Raw genomic sequence first — 21195 nt, forward strand, 5'->3', positions numbered from 1 at the left:
CTTGTTTACCACCAAAATATCATGTTGTCATATTATCCGTTCTATTGTGTGTAAAGAAAATCCAAAGTGGTATTAGTGTTCTGCAGAGTAAAACAAAATTTATGATAGTTTTATAATTTCTGTAGGACATCGGGAAAGGTGTGTCCCCTTAAACCACCATCCAACTGGTTTGGCCATCAAAGTCCTGCTAAACCACAAAAACCAGTATGTGTGTGTGTGTACCTGTTTTTATATTCAGCTGGGGCCTTAAACCTGAATACACACAGACTCGTGGGGACTCGTGTCACGGTAGGGACCTAAATTGAGGTCTCCATGGGTAAACAAGCTAATAAATCACACAGAATTAAGTTTTTTGAAAATCTCAAAATGCAGAAAGTTTCCTGTAAGGGGTAGGTTTAGGTGTAGGGTGATAAAATATACGGTCTGTACAGTATAAAAACCATTACGCCTATGGAAGTCCCCACAAGGATAGCGAAACAAGTGTGTGTGTGAGAGAGTGAGAGAGAGAGAGAGAGAGAGTGTGTTGTGAGTGTGTCATTAATCAAATCATCATTTATATGATTAAAGTTTTCCTGCTTGTTTTAGTGACTTACATTGTAGGAAGTCGTTCCTGGTCCAGTTGGTGACTGTGAAATCAAGAACAGAGTCACATTCAGTCAGTAAATAAACACACACACTCACTCACACACACAGTGCAGTGCGATTAATCAGATATCTTCAACTATGATTTTGGCTTCTAATAATTGTGAAAACAATATTATAAATATAAAATGCCTTTAAAACATGCTTTAAACAGACGAGCAATATTCTAAAATATGTTAGCATCATGCTAAGAAAGTGCTAAATACATGCTAATCATGTTAATCATAATGCTAATTGTGTTAGCAACCACCCAGCAACTGGCTAGCAACTATCATGAACACCCTAGTAATACCTTAGTAACCACCTAGAAACCACTGAGAACACCCCAGCAACCATCCAGAAGACTCTAGAATCCACCTATCAACCACTCATATTATCCTAGCAACCAGCTAGAATACCTTAGCAACTGCATAGCAACTGCCTATTAAGCGCCCATATTATCCTAGCAATGAGTGAATTTATTTCTGTGCTAAACTTATACTTAGCCTCCAATTCACACACTGGCGAGTAAAATCTAATAATTTATTAGCCATGGCTAATGTTAGACATCATTAAGATTTAGCCGCATATGTGAGTGATTTACTCGCATTGTAGAAGGTTGCATGGTTATTTGGTTATATTTGTAGTAAAAGCATGGTTCATTTTCGTGAGAGTATGATTACAGTCAAACACAGAGAAAGCATTTTGTTACCCACAATCCATTTCAAAATGTACAAGAACGCTTTATCTGGAAATGATTTGAATTCAACCTCTTGCGTAGACTTGCTGGAAAACAGTTTCACACTCATTTAATCTCACTCAGTCTCTGTCTTCTGGATGGTTGCTTTAGTGTTGCTAGATGGTTGCTAGGGTGTTCTGAGTGACCCTGGACCACAAAACCAGTCATAAGTGTCAATTTTTCGAAATTGAGATTTATACATCATCTGAAAGCTGAATAAAAAAGCTTTCCATTGATGTATGGTTTGTTATGATAGGACAATACAACTCTTAGACTGAGATGCAACTATTGGAAAATCTGGAATCTGAGGGTGCAAAAAAATCAAAATACTCAGAAAATCGCCTTTAAAGTTGTCCAGATAAAGTTCTTAGCGATGCATATTACTAATCAAAATTTAAGTTTTAATATATTTATGGTAGGAAATTTACAAAATATCTTCATGAAATATGATCTTTACTTAATATCCTAATGATTTTTGGCATAAAAGAAAAATGGATCATTTTGACCCATACAGTGTATTTTTGGCTATTGCTACAAATATACCCCAGAGACTTAAGACTGGTTTTGTGCTCCAGGGTCACATATGTTTCCTGCAGGAGAGTAAAATGTGTACATTGTATGGGGGTAGAAGGACTGTGTATGAAATATGTTGAACACACCTCGAGGAAAAACTATATAAAGAGTGTGCAGACACAGACTCGACAGATTCTCTGCAGAGTCTCTCGGCTTCATTGTCTCTGATAATAAAGTCTATCTTCTGGCATCAAAACCTCAAGACTTTGAGAGTGATTCTCACAGAAGCGGCAGAAGCCACCACATTCTTTGGCTGCTAATTAGTCACATGGAAGTTGTGTTTGGAACATCTCTGTGACTAGAGATTGATATGGACTACACAATACTTTTTTGGACATTGCTGTTTTTATATTTTTTATATTGTTTGGAGCATGTATTGTGTTTATCAACTGGACATAATCTCCCGGAGAATCTACGATTCACATACTCAAGGGATTTTTTGCTGCAGCTGCAATTCCACCCTTGCCAGGCTGCTGCTACCGAGGGGCTTCCAGAGGAAATAACATGGAAGGGGTCATCCATCCAAAAGGAATCTTTCCAAAATAAAGGACCTTTCACACTGAACGTGAGAATTCATCATGAATGTTCGGTGTGATGACGCTTTTGAATCGAAACAATAGATCCTTATGGGGCTATTCACACCAGGCATGAACATTCATGGCGCGAAAAAGCGAGGATTTTTCTTTCCGTTGCTCCACGATGAAACTAGCCGTCCAGTCAGATTTGAGCTTAGATCATGTGGCCAGAGCAGCTGCTGTTGCACAAAAAGGCAAAGAGTGGTGGCGCTGTTTCAAAAACCAGTGTAAACAAATAACACGGAAGAAGAGTATCCCGCAAGAGAGAAGAGTGGATGCTGAGCTCTTGTTATCATTGGTATCTGAGAACAGATTTATTCTCAGGTGTTCCAGGGCTTGCCAAAATCGCCAGCCCGACGTCCCGGGGTTATTGAGTTTTCCAGTCGGGCTACCAAAATGTATCACTGCCTGCCCGACGGGATACCTTAAATACAGGGCTCCCGCGGGTCCTTAAAAACTCTCAATTTACTTGTATAAAATTTAAGGCCATAAAAAGTTTTAAATACTTTAAATGATATAAGAAAAGTCTTAATTACAATTTCAAGAGGTCTTACAGTTGGGGACGGAAAGACAAGAATCGCGATACGGCTGGATTAAACTTCAAAAGGCAATGATGTCATTGAATAAATATGAGCGCTGCACGTTTCCAGTCAAAACGCGGCGCAGATGTCTTTATGTGAATGTGTCTCTGAAGGGAACCGTCTGTCCTCAGAAACGTGCTCTCTATGAGCGCGGTGCTGCTTTGTGTACAGCCGTTACCGGAGAAGCTGCTATATTTGCTCCTAAAGCGCCACCTCGTGGCAGAGAGTGAATTTGCATTTCCAGTGTACCTAACTTATGTTCAGATCAATGCGAATATTGACCCATGTTTTTATGCAGCAAACATAGAGTTAATGTGCCTGCAAAAAATCTAAACAATTAAAACAGTAATATTTATGTTTTAAATTAATATAATAATGTGTTTGACTTGTCCCTTTTCATAAAAATGGTTTAAAAGCTGAAATGCCACTTTATAAGATTTTTTTGTGTGTGTGTGTGTGTGTGTGTGTGTGTGTGAAAACTTGTATCTAAACTGTAAATCATGTCATTGTATGGCTTAAAATGTTACCATAGACATTGTCCAACTTCATTGTAATTGTGCAGCTCTTAAAAAAGTTCATAAATTGGCTTAAATTGATTTTTTTAAATTCTGCAGATACCCTGAAAATAGTGAAATAAAATTATTTCATTGATATTTGTGTATTGAAAATGTTTTTATTTGACATTTAGACTTATCTGATTTTCTATATTTAAAAATGTGTCTTTTTTATTTGGGCTAGTTAAATTAATTTTTGGGCTACCAAAATCTGAAGAGTAGCTGCCCGAAGGGCTACCAGGGGTTTTGACATTTTGCGAGCCCTGTGTTCTTAATATAATTTCTATTAATTCTCCACTGAATTATGTGATCTGAGAGCACTGTCCGTTTTCTTCCACGTGCGCGAGTGTTACGAGTTACTCTCTATAATGTAACGCGTTCACTCTCTAGATCTTCCGTATTAAAACAATCGAGTGAAACATTTTACACATGAAATATGAAAACAGACATATGATTATGACGATATATTTTCTTTATGTGTTTTGTATGCAGCTCATGATATCCTTTATAACAATAAAGGATGTTATGACAAATGATAAGCACTGTAGCGTTATTAAACATACAAAGAGTGCATGTCTGCCTATTATAGAATCTAAATCAACTATAGATCACAATCGGAAGTTATTACAAGCACTTGATGATGGTTTACAGTGGGTTTTAAGCAAATACATTAATAATTACATACATTGTTAAGTGTAGCTTGATGCTAATTGTACCTCTAGTTATATTTTAGGATGTATTCTTGTAAGCATTATAAATAGTTTGTGTTTCTGGTTTAGAACCAAACTTTATTTATGTTAATTTAAAGTGAAGTGACATGTGGCCAGGTATACTCCATACTCAGAATTAGTGCTCTGCATTAATCCCATCCTAAGTGCACACACACACCGTGAACACACACCCGGAGCAGTGGGCAGCCATATTGCTGCGGCCCCCGGGGAGCAGTTGGGGGTTTGGTTCTTGCTCAAGGGCACCTCAGCCGTGGAGCGCTGCACATTCACTCCCCCCACCTACAATCCCTGCTGGTACCAAGACTCGAACCTTTGGGTTACGAGTCCGACTCTCTAACCATTAGGCCACAACTTCCCCCTTTGGTTTTTTTTTAATTTAATGCTGTAAATTGAGCAGCAGACAATGTTAAATCCATATACAAGATACATATCTGAGGAAAAATACATTGCTGGTCGGCGCCACCTAGTGTGCAGGCGTGAATTAGCAGAAGATGAACAATCGTTATTATATGGAACCCTGTTGGTATACACGTGTCAGCTAGGAAAGAACCAGAGAGAGGGCGCTCACGTATACTGGTGTCTGGCAGTTGAGCCTCTGTTAGATTGTATTATGGTGGTGGTGAGAATAGCAATAGAGAATAGAATACTCCACAGCAAAGGAAATGGATACATGCATGGCAAGCACACAGACCTAGCAAAACCATGACCCTCTCTCATCCTTATCACCCACAGCTGATTGATGTCACCTTGGTTTTGCCTCACCATGTACACTGTAAAATTTTGGTTGCCAGTAAGACTGTAAATTTACAAAAGTTCTGTAAATCAATAATTACAATTGTACTGTAAAAATACAGCAAACTCTTGCATGCTGTAAAATTGTTGTGACGTGTGTAATCATTTGGTTAACTTATTTCATTTGAGTCCACTGAGAAGAAATATTTCTTAACATAAAAGTGCAAACACTTAATTTGTAATAGTAAAGTTACTAAAAACATGACTTTATCTCAAATCATGCAGTTTATCATCAGCTATAGCACACATGCATGTGCTAAAGCACTTAAAGAGATCATCACTGTATCAGCAACTCTACAGTTACTGTCTTTAAATAAAGCAGCAGAATTATTTATAAGGAGAGTAAATATTTAACTGAACTGTATTATTTTGCACAAGAGAGATCTGTTAGTTTAATTTAGTTTTGTGGATCACCGTTGTGGTGGAGGGTAGAGCCTGTGCTTCAGTCAATGATGAGCCACAAACACTGATGTTCTGCTGCTGTATTTAAAGACAGTAACTGTAGAGTTGCTGATACAGTGATGATCTCTTTGTTAAGTGCTTTACCTCATACATGTGTGCTATAGCTGATGATAAACAATTTGAGTTAAAGTCATGTTTTTAGTAACTTTACTGTTACAAATGACCACAAAACCAGTCTTAAGTCGCTGGGGTATATTTGTAGCAATAGCCAACAATACATTGTATGGGTCAAAATTATCCATTTTCCTTTTATGCCAAAAATCATTAGGATATTAAGTAAAGATAACGTTCCATGAAGATATTTTGTAAATTTCCTACCGTAAATATATTAAAACTTTTTGATTAGTAATATGCATTGCTAAGAACTTCATTTGGACAACTTTAAATGCAATTTTCTCAATATTTAGATTTTTTTGCACCCTCAGATTCCAGATTTTCAAATAGTTGTATCTCAGACAAATATTGTCCGATCCTAACAAACCATACATCAATGGAAAGATTATTTATTCAGCTTTCAGATGATGTAGAAATCTCAATTTAGAAAATTTACACTTATGACTGGTTTTGTGGTCCAGGGTCACATATTAAGAAATATTTCTTCTCAGTGGACTCAAATGAAATAAGTTAACCAAATGTTGACACCATCACAACAATTTTACAGCATGCAAGAGTTTGCTGTATTTGTACAGTACAATTGTAATTATTGGTTTACAGAACTTTTGTAAATTTACAGTCTGGCAACCAAAATTGCCAGTAAGTTACTGTAAATTTAACAGCAATTTTTTACAGTGTGCCTAATACACCTAATGGGTGGTTATTTATATATAAGCTGGTCAAATAATGAATATGCTGCTGTGTGAAAAGTAGATTTTGTTAGTCACACCTGTTAAATACAGTCCCAAACATAATTCTAAATGTTGATTGTTTGAACATCGCAAATGTTTTGAGGAAATTTAAAAAAAGAAATAAAGAATTCATAAAAATGTGCGGATGACACTTACTTGAATTGAGTGACTCTGGGCTGACAGTCTCACTGGCTTCACTCACTCCCACTTTACCCACTGTCCTGTAGCGGATCACGTACTGCTTTCCAGATACCAGTTCGGTCAGCGTGAAGTCTTCATCAGCTGTGTCTATGACAAGCCACTGTTCCTCAGCTCCAGAACCTGCTTTCACCTGCTTGTACTCCACTCTGTACTTCACTGTTTCTCCAGTTGGGGACTTCTGCAGTTTCAGGGTCACAGTTTGCTCCAGGACCTTCTTCACTACTGGCTGTGGCGGCTTGGACACGGGCTGGAACTGTGTGTCTGTCAGGTTCCCATTTTCATACAGATAGATGGAGGAGCCTGGAATGGAGGGATTGGAGATGCCAGAAATAATGAATCGGATGCTCTTCTCATTTTTATTGGCCTCTGAAAATCTCTTGAAGAGACATAAGTTATCTCTCATCTTTGCAATGACATCAGGATCTTTGAACCACTTTATATCTGACGTCACAGAAAGCAGGGTTTTTTCCCATCTAGCTCTTTAAACTTGTCAGATTCTATAAACTTTGTCAGGGTTGAAAGATATGGGTCTTTATATTTTAGAGATGTGAAGGTCAAGCACACTACGACAGTAATATCTGGATCCAGAAGGATGCCATTAAGCCCGTCTGAATCTTCAATGTTGATCTCATTCAGCGTCTTGCTGTGATTATTCAGTAAGTAAAGCTCAGACTTTGCATCAGCTAACCATTGGTTAAGTAAGTCAGCATTAAAAGGGGAGCTGCTGTGTATCTTCAGGATGTCTACCAGGGATTGATCCTCCAAACCTCCTCCTCGAATTGCTGGCAAGACCCCGGCCAGTTCTTTCTGGAGCACCATCTTGTAAATGCTAAATGAATCCTGAAATGAGTGCAGCCTTTCTTTGATGTCACTGAAAACATGTACCTCTGTTCTTCTGGACAGGTCATTGCATGTCCTCTCTACCTCCCCCAGCCTCTCCATCATATCTTCAGTGTTGGAAATCAAACGTGTGCTGACTTCTCTCACCAACCGAGCTGCGTTTGTATCCAGTAAACTTAGAGGATAGAGCCAGACTTTTATTGGCACTGCATTCTGTGGATTTTCCTTCAGCAGATTGGGGAGCTTCTTGTACACCTCTAGGGCCTCTATATACTTGGTGGGGTTCTGCTCAAGATGGACATCACCATGAAATGTGCAGGTGATATTCTCAGCCTTTTTATTATCCTCATCTGTCATTTTTACAGCTCCTTTTCCCTCAATGGAAAATTGAGGTAACTTCTCGACCAGGACATTCAGTTCTCCCTCAATGTCCTGCTTGTTTTCATCTTCTGCAAATGAGCGATCAAACACCATGAAGGCCTGAGCTCCGTACAGTACCGCCGTGACCACGTGAGTAGCAGTTTTCTGCTCAAACACCTGAGGGTAGGTGATCTGGCCCAGCTGAGTCATAGTGAGTTGCTCGAATCTTGAGGTTTCACTGTAATGCATCGTTACTCTGGACTGCTGGTTGGAGGATTTGGTGTTACGCAGGTACTTGGCAGATCCTCCCACCTCCACGAGCCCCCCCAAGAAACTGGCCTTCAGGGAAGCGCTTACATCCAGGAGACTGGACTTACTAGAGAGAGAGTCAGAGCTGCTGAACTTCAAATCTGTCATGAGCTGAGGATGACTGTCCAAATCTTCTCTCAGTGATTCCTTATCCCACAGAGTAACACCTGAAATGAGAAATGGTTTTGTCAGCTACAGTATGTATGAGGATACAGTGTACAACTGAAGTAAAAATCCTGTATCTGTAAGGCAATTTTAAACTAATGTAATATTTGTGTGCTTAATTTGATTGTGTCTCAAATTTACTACATAAGTATGTTTGGTAACACTTTATAATAACTTTCATTAATAAGTCATTAACAACCAATATATAATGCTTAACAGATCATTAGTTAGTCATATAGCTACAAATATGAGATTATGTGCGTGTAAACGTACTCATTGAACATTACATAACAATTAACAGATCATTAGTTTACATAATTAATAACATGTAATGCTTATATTAAATGTTAAACTTTCAACTCTTATATGATCATGCACTAAAACGTACTGATTAACAGCTTTATTTATTTATGCACACTTGAATGCTTACAAATGTTATTAAACTGGTTGTTTAAACTGATTAAAATTATTAATATATCATCTAATGCAGTAGTTCACAACCACGTTCCTGGAGCCCCCCAACACTGGTCATTTTTTATGTTTCCTTAATCAAGCACACCTGATTCAACTCATCAGCTCTTTAGACTTCAAGACCTGAAATGAGTGTCAGAAAAAATTCATATCAGACATTAAATTTTATTTAAATTCAAAATGTGCAGTGCTGGGGCTCCATGGACATTTACAGATGTTACCGTGGAAACTATTTCTGCTGTTCCATGAGCGCCAAATAATGTCAGACAGTGGATTTACACTTTTACACCTAATGGTTAGACAGTCAGACTTGTAACCCGAAGGTTGCAGGTTCGAGTCTCAGTACCGGTAGGGATTGTAGGTGGGGGGAGTGAATATCCAGTGCTCTCTTCTACCCTTAAGCAAGAACCGAACCCCCAACTGCTCCTCGGGTGTAAAATAAGGCTTCCCACTGCTCCGGGTGTGTGTTCAAATTCATAGTATGGGACTCTATAGTTGGTCTACACATCACGTCCTTCCCTTTCCTTTCCTTCCCTTCCTCCAGCCTGTCTGCTGTTCAGGTCAGTGCAAAAATTTGACAATTTTTTTTTGTAAATCGTAACTGGTAGATGGAAAACAAGTGTATTTGTATTTAATGTGTGTTCAAAAAAAAAAATCCCAACAATTCAGACAGTAAGTTAGTCTGTGTAGAATTGTTTATGGAGCAGATAATATGCCTATAATGTATCATTTTGACTCATAATTTTCTATAAATAAATAAAAAATATAAAATAAAAATGAATGCTGAAATATGAGGTTTATAATTTTATAAAACCTTTTTGTCAAAACTTTAACATTTGAATATATCATATCACCCAACCATTTTATTTAGTTTAAAATTACTTGGTTTTTGACATAAAACTTAGTGAAATGATTTTAGTGTGTGTGTGTGTGAGTACTTTCTGAACATTTCCAGCACATTTTAGCAGTACTGTGATAATATTGATAACCATGGACATTTTGGTCACTGTAATCATGATATACAATTTCGGTGTCAATTTAACTAATAACTATAGCTAAAATAATTCTGATTAAAAACTGATCTGTACTTTAAGATGTCTTGATGTCATGATTAAAGACTATTATTTTGAAGTTTATCCTCGTCTGCGTGTTCCTCGTTCCTCCCTGCTGTGTGCACCGTGACAAATTTAGGCTGAAGGGGTATATAATATATAAATCCTTTTAATAAGTTTAAGCTACTAATTAGTGTATAACATCTGTAAAATCATTTGTATATTTTTATAGAGTGCATAATTATATACAGTATAAATTAAAAGTATAATCATATTTGTAAGCATTTTAATTTACATCAGGGATGTGCAAATGGCTGCCCGCAGGCTGCATTGTCTTTTAATGCGGCTCGCTGGATCATATTAAACCCGGGTGATACATTTTAAAACATTTGAGAAGTAAGTTGCCGAAAGATTGCTTTCAGTTTATGATGTTACAGTTTTTCTCGATTGCTAACACACAATTCATGAAACAATTCACCATTTTCTCACAATCTCAAAACTACACACCAACTTGCGCAAACTTCAAACTTCCAGGTCAAAGTCAAACATTTTAGTCAAAAACATATTCTCTTTTGTCAGAATCTAATCTTTGGCCTCAGATGAAACACAAAGCTGTCAAATACACAGACTATTTTCCTGACTAGAGAACACTAGTGAGATCAATTCATAACACTGTTACAAAACCTTTTGGGAAACAGGAGACATCTTGCAAGTCAATGACTGTTACGGTATACAGCATAAATAGAGGGGTGCAGATACAGTAAAATTCACCAATAAACTTTAAATGGGTGGTTGATTCCAATTGAATTTTTTTAACGTTAGTTAGTGTGTAATGTTGCTGTTTGAGCATAAACAACATCTGCAATGTTGCAGCGCTGAAAGTTCAATGCAAACAGAGATATCGTCTTTTAAAATTCTGGAGGTTTCATGCCTACAAAAACGGCTGGTAAGGGACTACAACGAACTACTTCCCGGGTCTGATACGTCACGGACCCAGACAAACCCCGCCCTCGGGAACATGTAAGGAAGGGGGCGGGGCCATGTTGTGCTGCTTTAGAGAAGAGGAAGAGAAAACTAGGGGTGCACGTAAAAATCTATTCATATATGAATCGTGATTCTGTCTTCTAACGATTCTAATGGATTCACAAGTTTCAAAATTAATGATCTAAAACAGCTGTTCTTAATACTGTTCCTCGCGACGCCCTGCTCTGCATCTCTCTTTCTCTCTCTCTCTCTCATTCAGATCGTCAGATCAGCTCCAACAAACTGTTCCAATTATACATTTTCACATAGCTATGAGAAGCGTTATACATGGACATGTGTGCGGTTGCGGTACTGTATTAAAGCTTTAATCAGAATAAAACCGTATATTAAAAGATAGCATAAACAGTAGCATAATAACAGTGTATCTAAACGTATGAGACAACAAACAAACAAACATACCATTAAGAGCCGTGCTTGCACAGGTTCTGCGCGATCCTCTTCACTAATATCCTCTGCGTCTCAATCGGGCTCAAATTGATAAGCAATATAGACGACGCCATTGTTTACAATACAACCGGAGCACATGCCGCTGAGCTGAGGGGCGGGACATTTAGACGCACGCTCGGCGGTTTAGTGAATCACAACACACTGAGCCAGCTAACCAATCAGAGCCCAGCACGTATTTCTGAGGGAGGGGCTTCATAAAAACAGGAAATAATCGAGGCGTTTGTCAGAGAAGGGACGGTGTGGAATAAGAGTTAATCATATGAAAAATAATGCGTTTTTTAAAAAAACGAAGCATTAACACATGTTAGACTGCACCTCATAAACACAATCAAGCCTAGAAAAAAAACAGTAAACCACCCCTTTAAGAAAAGTTTACTTTCATTACACTATTGTAAAGTTATTTTACAGTAGATGAAAATCACTAAAAGAGAAAAGTACAAAAACCAAACAACTGAATATACAGTAAACACACATTGGAATATCCTGTCAGTTTCCGTACAGCAATAAATAAATAAATTCTGCATCCTCTGCCAAGTTGCATTACAGTATTGGTAATATCCTTAGTTGTTATACTATAACAGTTTCTTAGTCTTCTGAGAAAATACTTTCTCTGCCTCCCTCGAACAGACTCTCAGTTCCGCACACATACATGTGAGAAGTACTTGGCTACAAATCAGTTCAACAGTTACGAGTTTGAGGCTGTGTGCTACAATATTTACAGTACAAAGAATAGTGAAAGTTCTCTCATCTGAAGAACTGCTGCTATGTACTGTGATTGTAATGTGTAAGGCAGCTTTCCTTATGATCATTCCATTCACAAGAACATGCTCAACTATAGTGCTTTATATTTCATCAGGAACAAATGACCTTTGACCTCATACCTGTAGGGTTTGATACATAAATATAATTTAATTTAGCTCAAAGGGAATCATTTATGATTTTATAGGGAATTTGAACAGAATCACTGTTCTGCGGATGATCACTGAGTCGGCAGCGATTCACTGAACGAGCCGTACAACATCAACTCTGCACTGGATATTAAAATCCAAAATATAGTGAAAACACTATTAATAAGCACAGTAACAAGATCGGCAGATTAAGACATTAACTTGTAAGCACAAAACACAAGATACTTGTATAATATAAATACGACTTTATTTATATAAACCTAAGACATAAACTAATCTAACACATGAACACAAGCAGTCACACATTCATACGTTGCAGAAAGAGAGAAAGGATGAGTTTAGAGAATGAGAATGTGAAACACCAAGTTTATAGCAATATGTGCTATTGCATAGACCTGAACAACCATCAATCACTTAATTAACCCTCACATTGAGTTTCTCAATGAGGCTAAAATTTATATTAAATGCGCCAGTTCAGTTAGACCTGGAGGTACTTGCTTGCGTTGCCTTTGTGTTACAGGAATACCCTTCTGTCGTTGTCGTTGCAGGAAAGGGGTTTCCCAAGTTGGTGATTGGCTGGAAGTTCAGTAGTCTTTGAAGGGATGTCTTGGGTGTTGGCTGAAGATGTGGAGTTGGTCTGGTTGAAGTTTTGAGGCGGTCACAGGCTCGAGTTGAACTCGGAGACAAGGCGTGGCGGCAAAACTTAAACTGAGAACACGAAACTCGCAACGGAAAATAAACTAAAATAAAAGAAAGAAAGAATGTAACGAGACTAGGTGGTTTTTCTTCTCATCGTGGTGTTAAGTAGCAACTGGCCTATAGGCCAGAGCATGCTCAAGGAGCACTAAAACAGCGTCAAAACACGGTGGCGAGAAGAGAGAAGGGAAGAAGGGCAAGAAGGGGAGAAGGGGCGGTTTGATGGTGTCCTGAGTTTTTAAACTCGGCTTTTGGACACATCCCATCTGGTGTCTTGACCAATTAGATAGGCTATTATCTTAGCTAGGGTTGTTCCTTCCATCGTAAATCAGCATGTTATCAGTCACATGGGTTTCATACATAATATAGTGTTATGCCTAGCAATGTCCTTTTAGGATGATTTTATATGCATATGAAAAAGAAAGTCTCTGTGTAGTTCTGTGGAGACCAAAAGACATGTTCTTTGGACAAAGGAATTTCAGTCTGGTTCTTTGTCTTCTATGTGTGGGGGAAAAGTCAATCTAAAGAAGCTCGTGATTTCTCTCGTGGAACACATGTGATGGCCATCTCTTTGACCATTAATCTTGATTATTTACCCCAAATTTGATGATCTCCTTCCTGCGTTGTTCTTTTGTCTTAATGTTGCAAACTGTTCTGGAAGAGGCTTGTTGGTTAGGCTTGCTTCAGAGGTGAAGGACTCGTTCTGATCCTACATACCCTTATTTTTTTCTTTTCTCCTCCTATTCCTCTTTGTCTCCCACTACCAGGATTAATTTTCCAAAACACATAATCACCTGTGCGCTTGTTCACATCATCCTGAGATTCTGACTGCTGTGTCATCAGTTTTGCTACTGAAAGTTCACACATGGATAAATGTGTGCTATTTTTGTTCATTTTGTGTTCCCTGTCGATACTCCACTCGTACTGCGTCTATACGAACTATTGGTTCGTGCAGTGTGTAAAAAACGAACCAATGTGTCGGCAGCAGAGCTGCACGAGCCTATGGCGACGAAGCCCGCCAAAGCCCACCAGAATGGGCGGGGCATCTGGCTATATAAGCGGCCGTTTCGCCATAGGATCCTCAGATTTCTTCTCCTTCAGCGACGACGACTTTGCCTCGCTGATCCCGGAAGCCTGCTCGCCATAGACAAGCCTCGCAGCTGGACCCAGCGGCCTCGAACTGCTCGGCTGACTCGCCTTTTACTCCGCGTTCAAGCATCGCAGCAGTTCCGGTCCTGTTTGCTGCCGCCATCTGCCGAAAACTCACTCATTTTAAATGAGCAAATCGGCGTTGTTGCAAATGCCACGCCGTTATTGCGGCTCGTGCAGGTCTCCCCTGCACGCCGATGACGGCCACAGCGAGTGCGTTTCCTGTTTGGGGAAACCCCATGCAGACGCCGCGCTCGCTGGCTCTGATTGTTCTCACTCTGCGAGAACATCAGTCTCGCCTCTCTGCGTTGAAGAGCTGGGATTGGAGTGGTCTCCACCAGAGAAGCCATCTCGCAGCCGTCTTGACGAGTGGTTCCTGCCGGGGTGCCATCAGGCCCCTCCCCAGGGACCCTCACCGTTCTTCCCTGAAGTTCACGACGAGCTCACGAGATCTTGGCGCGCCCCCTACTCTGCTCGCCTCCGTACTTCCGCTTCATCCGCCCTCACTACAGTTGACGGCGCTGAAGAAAAGGGGTACGAGAGGATGCCTCAACTAGATGAATCAGTGGCTGCTCACCTCTGCCCACCCACTGCCATTGGTTGGAAAGCAAAAGCCTAAAAATAAAACACAAACATTTTCAAAAAGAGAGCAGATTTCCTCTTCCACCACTCATGAGTGCCCTGCCTCCGTGCAGTCAGTCACTCGAGTTTATCCAACCCCTTGCCACGTGGGCCGAGGCCTGGCAGGCCATCCCCGGAGTGTCAGAATGGATTATGGGGATAATAAAACGAGGTTATTCACTCCAATTCGCTCGAAGACCCCCGCGCTTCAGAGGCGTGGTCTCCACCTCAGTGCAGGGTGAGAATGCTCGCGTTCTACGCTCAGAGGTGATAACATTGTTGGAAAAAGGAGCCATAGAAAGGGTTCCTCCAGCTCAGAGCGAATGAACGGCCGTTACTTCCTCGTTCCAAAAAAGGACGGAGGCCTTCGGCCCATCCTCGATCTCAGACGCCTGAATCACGCCCTCATGAAGAGGCCGTTCAGGATGATCACTCTGAAACAGATCCTCTCACAGATTCGCACAGGGGACTGGTTCTGTTTTCTGGACCTGAAAGACGCACACTTTCACATCCAGATAGCCCCACATCACAGACGCTTCTGAGATTCGCCTTTGAGGGAGTGGCTTATCAGTACACGGTCCTCCCCTTTGGACTGTCTCTGGCCCCCCGCACTTTTACAAAGTGCATGGACTCTTTCCCCTCTACGACAGATGGGAATCCGCATTCTCAACTACCTCAACGACTGGCTCATTTTGGCCCAGTCAGAGGTGGAGCTACTCTCACACAGGACCCTCCTCCTCAGCCACTTAAAGTGCCTGGGGCTCAGGGTCAATTTCGCCAAGAGTGCACTGTCCCCCAGACAATGAGTATCGTTCCTGGGAACAGTTCTGGACTCGGCTCAGATGAGAGCGGTGGTAGCGCCAGAACGCGCTCTGGCCATTCAGAAACTTGCGGCCTCCTTCAAGAGCGGCACTGCTCGCCCCCTCAAAGCGTTTCAGAGAATGCTGGGCCTCATGGCCGCAGCATCGCGAGTGTTACAGCTGGGCTTGCTTCGCATGCGGCCCCTCCAACGCTGGTTGAAACCACGGGTTCCACACCACGCATGGCGTCACGGATGCCTGCATATCAAGGTGAGCCAGGCCTGTGTGACAGCCCTGGCCCCCTGGAAGAACCCACGATGGATGGAGAAGGGCGTGGCTATGGGAATGGTCTGCAACAGGAAGGTTGTCACGACAGACGCCTCCAACACAGGTTGGGTGGCGCTGTGCGAAGGCAAACCGACCTTTGGCCTTTGGTCAGGAGCGGAGAACGGCCTCCACATCAACTGCTTGGAAATGCTAGCAGCATCTCGAGCCTGCCGGTTTTTTCTGCCAGACCTAATAGGACGCCATGTGCTGATTCACTCAGACAGCATGTCCGTGGTGTCCTATATAAATCACCAAGGAGGTCTCTCCTCGAAGCGCCTCTTCATTCTGGTAGAGCGCCTTCTGGAGTGGGCTCAGTGCAATTTGCGCTCGCTAAGGGCAGCACACTTGCCAGGCAGATTGAACCAAGGAGCGGATATGTTATCTCGGAGCAATGTCCCCTCAGAGGAGTGGATGCTCCATCCACAGACGGTTCGGATGATCTGGAAGATCTTTGGCAGGGCAAAAGTAGATCTTTTCACCTCCATAGACAGCTCTCACTGCCCAACTTATTATTCGAAGGTCAGGGACGCATTGGCCCACGATTGGCCCAACCTCCTCCTTTATGCATTCCCTCTGATCGCCCTGATCCCTCAGGTCATCAGGCGGATCAAGGAACAAGGACACAAGGTTCTATTGGTGGCCCCCTTGTGGGAAAACCAACCTTGGTTGTCAGAGCTGGTTCAGCTGCTGACAGCAGCCCCCTGGCCTGTGCCCCTGAGACGGTATCTCCACAGTGAAAACCAGTATACCTCCGAGTTAGCGGTGGTTTTGTCCTTCCTGCAGGAGCTGCTGGATAAAGGACGTTCCCTCTCCACACTCAAGGTGTTCATAGCAGCTATAGCGGCTTTTCATGCCCCTATAGCAGGCCAGTCGGTAGGCAGAGACAACTCAGTTGTCCTTTTTCTGAGGGGAGCCAAGAGGCCTCCTTTTGAGCCGCTTCAGTCTACGAACCTTTGGTCGCTGTCGCTGAAAACTGCTCTGCTACTAGCACTAGCATCGGTTAAGCGAGTAGGAGACCTACAGGCGCTCTCTGTTAGCCCTGCCTGCTTGGAATTCGGGCCCAACGATTGCAAGGTCGTCCTGAAACCAAGGCATGGTTACGTACCCAAGGTACTTTCAACTCCATTCAGAGCTCAGGTCATCACACTCTCCGCGTTTCCTCCTTCTGAGGAGGACCGGGAGTTGTCCTTGTTATTCCCTGTCAGAGCTTTGAGGATCTAATTCGAGCGTTCTGCCTCATTTATGCGTACAGAACAGCTCTTTTTCAGCTTCGGTAACCGCGCCAAAGGGCATCCGGTCACGAAGCAGAGGCTCTCTAAGTGGATAGTGGATGCTGTTACGCAGGCGTACTCTTCCTTGGGCCTACAATGTCCCATTGGAGTACGAGCCCATTCTACTAGAGGCATCGCCTCGCCATGGGCCTGGTCTAGCGGTGTGTCCATTACAGAGATTTGTGTGGCGGCCGGCTGGGCCTCGCCGTCCACATTTGCTAGGTTTTATAACCTGGATGTACCAGCCTTACAGGCTAGGGTCCTCTCTGCTTAGATGAGCGTACATGTATACGTTATGGGAACAATCCTGACAGAGACTTCTTGACCGCAATGCGCTCAAGCTCTCTAGTTGGTTTCTTGCATACCTCGTCCTGGAAGTACTGAGTATGTAAGAGTCATAAGGAATGATAACCCAGGCCGAGCATAACCTCTATGAGTTTAGCTCGCTTAGCCCGGAGCATACTATTGAACTTCCCTGTGGGCATTAAATGCTTATGGAGTAATATTATGCAGTCGTTCCTCTGCCTTAGCACGGCATGATTGAATTGAGTTCCCATATGCTTTTTTATCAAGACGCAGTATGAGTGGAGTATCGACAGGGAACGTACTCAGTTACTGTCGTAACCTCGGTTCCCTGAGATACGGAACGAGTACTGCGTACTTTGCCGTGCCAGACAGCTGCACGACTCAGTCGAGTTGAGTTTTCTAAATGACAACATGGTTAAACCTGTGCAAAATGATGATGTTCTTGTCTAGAGTTTTGCAGAAAACACTGAGAAAATTGGATCATGTGTGAAAACAGGTGAAATGTGTTAAAAGTTCTGAGAAACGTGTCTTTGTTTCGAGAACTGTATGAATGGTTTGGAAAATTGGGCTAAATTAATCAGTTAGAGTGTGTTAGGAATCGAGAAAAACTGTAATACTATCTCCAACCATTTCAAGAAGTCTTAAATTTGGGGACAGAAAGACAAGAATTGCGATATGGCTAAATGTGACGATTAAACTTATTAAACTAAAAAAAATATGATTTAATTGAATAAATATGAGCGCTACACATTTTAAAGTCAGGTGCTGCTGCTTTGTATACTGCCCTTACTGGGGAAACCCTATTATTTCTGCCATTCCGAAAGCACCACCTGCTGGCAGAGAATGAATTTGGCATTTTCAAGTAGCCCGTCTGCTGTTTTTGTTCAGATCAATGCAAAAGTTGATCCATATTTTTAAATGTGAACCATTGGATTGACAAGAAGATAATGCATTCTAAAAATCTAAAGAAATTAATGCATTAATATACAGTATATTTATATGTTATTTAATTAATATAAAAACTGATTGATAATTGTTTAAATATAATAATTGATACTTTTGACTAATTTATTTTCTTAAAAATTGTTCAAAGGCTGAAATGTGAAGTGCAGGTCTTAAAAAGTCTTAAATTTGATTTTAAAATTCTGCAGATACCCTGTTATATTATGGCACCACTTGGAATAACTTTTTGAATAAGCACTTTTGTAACTGTCCTCTTAGGTTGTTTTGAGAATGTTCTGTAGGCTACTAATCAAAATAGGACCTCTGTACATTTGTTTTGTTTTTTTGCAGTTTTACAGACAATGAAATTGAGATGTTTAATAATATTATGGGGTAATATTGCTTGTCAACTGACACCAAAGTTTTCTGATTTGAATTGGCATAATTTAAAATCTTTAAAAACAAATTGCATTGATTATACTTTGATTCCCTTCAATAAAAGGAAACTGAGTAAGACGATGTAAAAGGTGTGTGGACGTGGACTAGTAATTTGGCCCCTTGGTATAAAGGAGAAAAAGCGTCACTATCAAAGTTGCCCATCCCTGATTTACATGAACTAATGATTTTGATAATCAATATAATATTCAATAATTTCATTAGTACACATTTAGAAGCACATTATCTCATACTTGTAGGTATTTGAATATAAAATTACTAATGAGCTGTTAAACAATATATAATGTTTGTTAATCATTTATTACAATCGGGTGAAACATGAAACAAAAAGCTTTTTTTTTTTTGTTTTAAGTAGGTAAAGCACCTGGAATGAAGGAATCCATGCGGCAGTCATACAGCATACCAGGAAACAGAGGTCTTCCCAGGGCTGCCAGTTCAATGGGTTTTGATGCCATGTCTGTAGTAAAAAAACAGCAAGAACAAAGAGAATATTTTTAAATTGTAAACCTCATAATAATTTTATCATTCTAAAATTCTTGTAAAAAACTTGTTAGTCAATATTTCTAAAAAGGCAGTTAAAGTCTGACACAGCATAGCATGGCATGTTGCCCAATAAGAGGGTAATTTTCAGATTCTGATGACAAACCTGTCAGCATCACCCACTCCCTCCTGTGATCTGATTCTGTTCCTTTGTGTGTCCTTTTATCTTACACCTTTAACCCTAACTGAGATAAAGTTGGTTTGACCTTGGATATTAGACAGATATTCAGCCGTGAAAAACTAAATAAATTTTTAGTTGATGAGTATAAATGTATATTTCTGTCAGGACCATTATTGTCAAAATGATTGACACTTAGCATACAGTTTCGGTTTGGTGGTCTGGTTCTGTTCTGGGCAAAATCTCCCTGCCCATCCATGCAGCCGGTCATGAATGAGCAGGGAGAGCAGCAATAATAACACCATAGGGTTAAAGGGATCCCTGGTTATTAAGACTTGTATGGCTTAATATAACGTACAAGATGTCTCTTACTGAAATATGTAGAAGAAAACCAATTAAAGATTTATGTTATTTAAAAAAATCACATTGTTTTATACATATTTTGGACTATGAGCGCCGTTATTCTGATGACATAACATGGTTGCACTTCGTGAGCTAGCGCTACCTGTTGCTATTTTTACCACAACACAACTCGGAATAAACTCAGAAAATAAAATACTGATATGATGACCACAGCTACTGAAAGAACGTACAGGTGGCGATGGATATACAGTAAGTATAGGATAAAAAAATATATTTTAAAAAATACACTGAAATAAAGTCCAGCAGTTTTAAAATGAACTAATAACGGGTCGATGCTGCTCCAATCCGTTGATGTTGTTGATCAAGATTAACTTGTCGCAGTCATAAACTTGTTTTAATAAATCACTTACGCATTAAATAATAAAGATACAAAACAGGTTAAGTTAAATATGCTGAATATATATTGCACAAATATTTAGAAAATGCTAGACTGTGAATAAGATTAGTTTCACATTTTGCATCTGCATAACATAGTGAATTATTTTAACATGTAATGATACAAAATAAAACCAAACAAGATTTGTAATGAATAAAGGATATTTATACACATAAGAATGAATGGTGTTACTCCACAGCACATCTCTTGTGCGTCTCACTCAGGAACATGCGCTGAACGCTCGATCTCGCTCTTCATGAATACAGCCAGGCCCGGATTAACACAGTGTAGTGCCCTAGGGTGACCACATTTGAAGTGCCCCCCCCCGTTAAAAAAAAAAAAATTCCATAAGAACAGGTAGAATAAGAAGAATAAGTTACTAATCAAAAGAAATCATTTAACAAAATTAGTTTCCACTACAAAGGTGGCACAGAAGAACACAAAAGTGGCATGCAGGTAAATTTACAGACATTTAGAGAGGCTCAGAGGTGGCATGGATGTTTTAAATTCATAACAATGTTGTGAGATTAATGTTTTAAATATAACATTTTGAATATAGAACTATTGTTTGATTGAAATGATTTAAATAACTGAAAGGACACTTTAAACATAAAAATAAAACTGCCAACAGGTGGCGGTAAGTCACTGATTAGTTTGAACAGCTGATTCATTCAGGAACGAAGCAAGTGACTCACTTTATGAGTGGGTAATTGAATTACTGACTCACTAGACCCATTTAAAAACGCAGGTTCATTCATAAATGAAACACCGCTATGTTTGAATGGAGATGCGCAGCGGCTCGGCTGTGACTGTTTGAAACTATGTTCCTTGACTAAATAGAGCAAAATCAGGCAATATTGTTAAAAGTCATACAATGTACATCACTTTATATAACTTATT

At 40.3% G+C, this 21195-nt stretch overlaps 1 pseudogene; it reads right to left on the bottom strand.

Annotated features, from left to right (window-relative positions):
- Window positions 1–510: 510 nt before the first annotated feature.
- On the bottom strand, window positions 511–19501 carry LOC131529887 (cytolytic toxin-alpha-like; annotated as a pseudogene).
- Window positions 19502–21195: the final 1694 nt, after the last annotated feature.

This window comes from Onychostoma macrolepis, chromosome 22 (genome assembly GCF_012432095.1).
Source record: "Onychostoma macrolepis isolate SWU-2019 chromosome 22, ASM1243209v1, whole genome shotgun sequence".
NCBI lineage: Eukaryota > Metazoa > Chordata > Actinopteri > Cypriniformes > Cyprinidae > Onychostoma > Onychostoma macrolepis.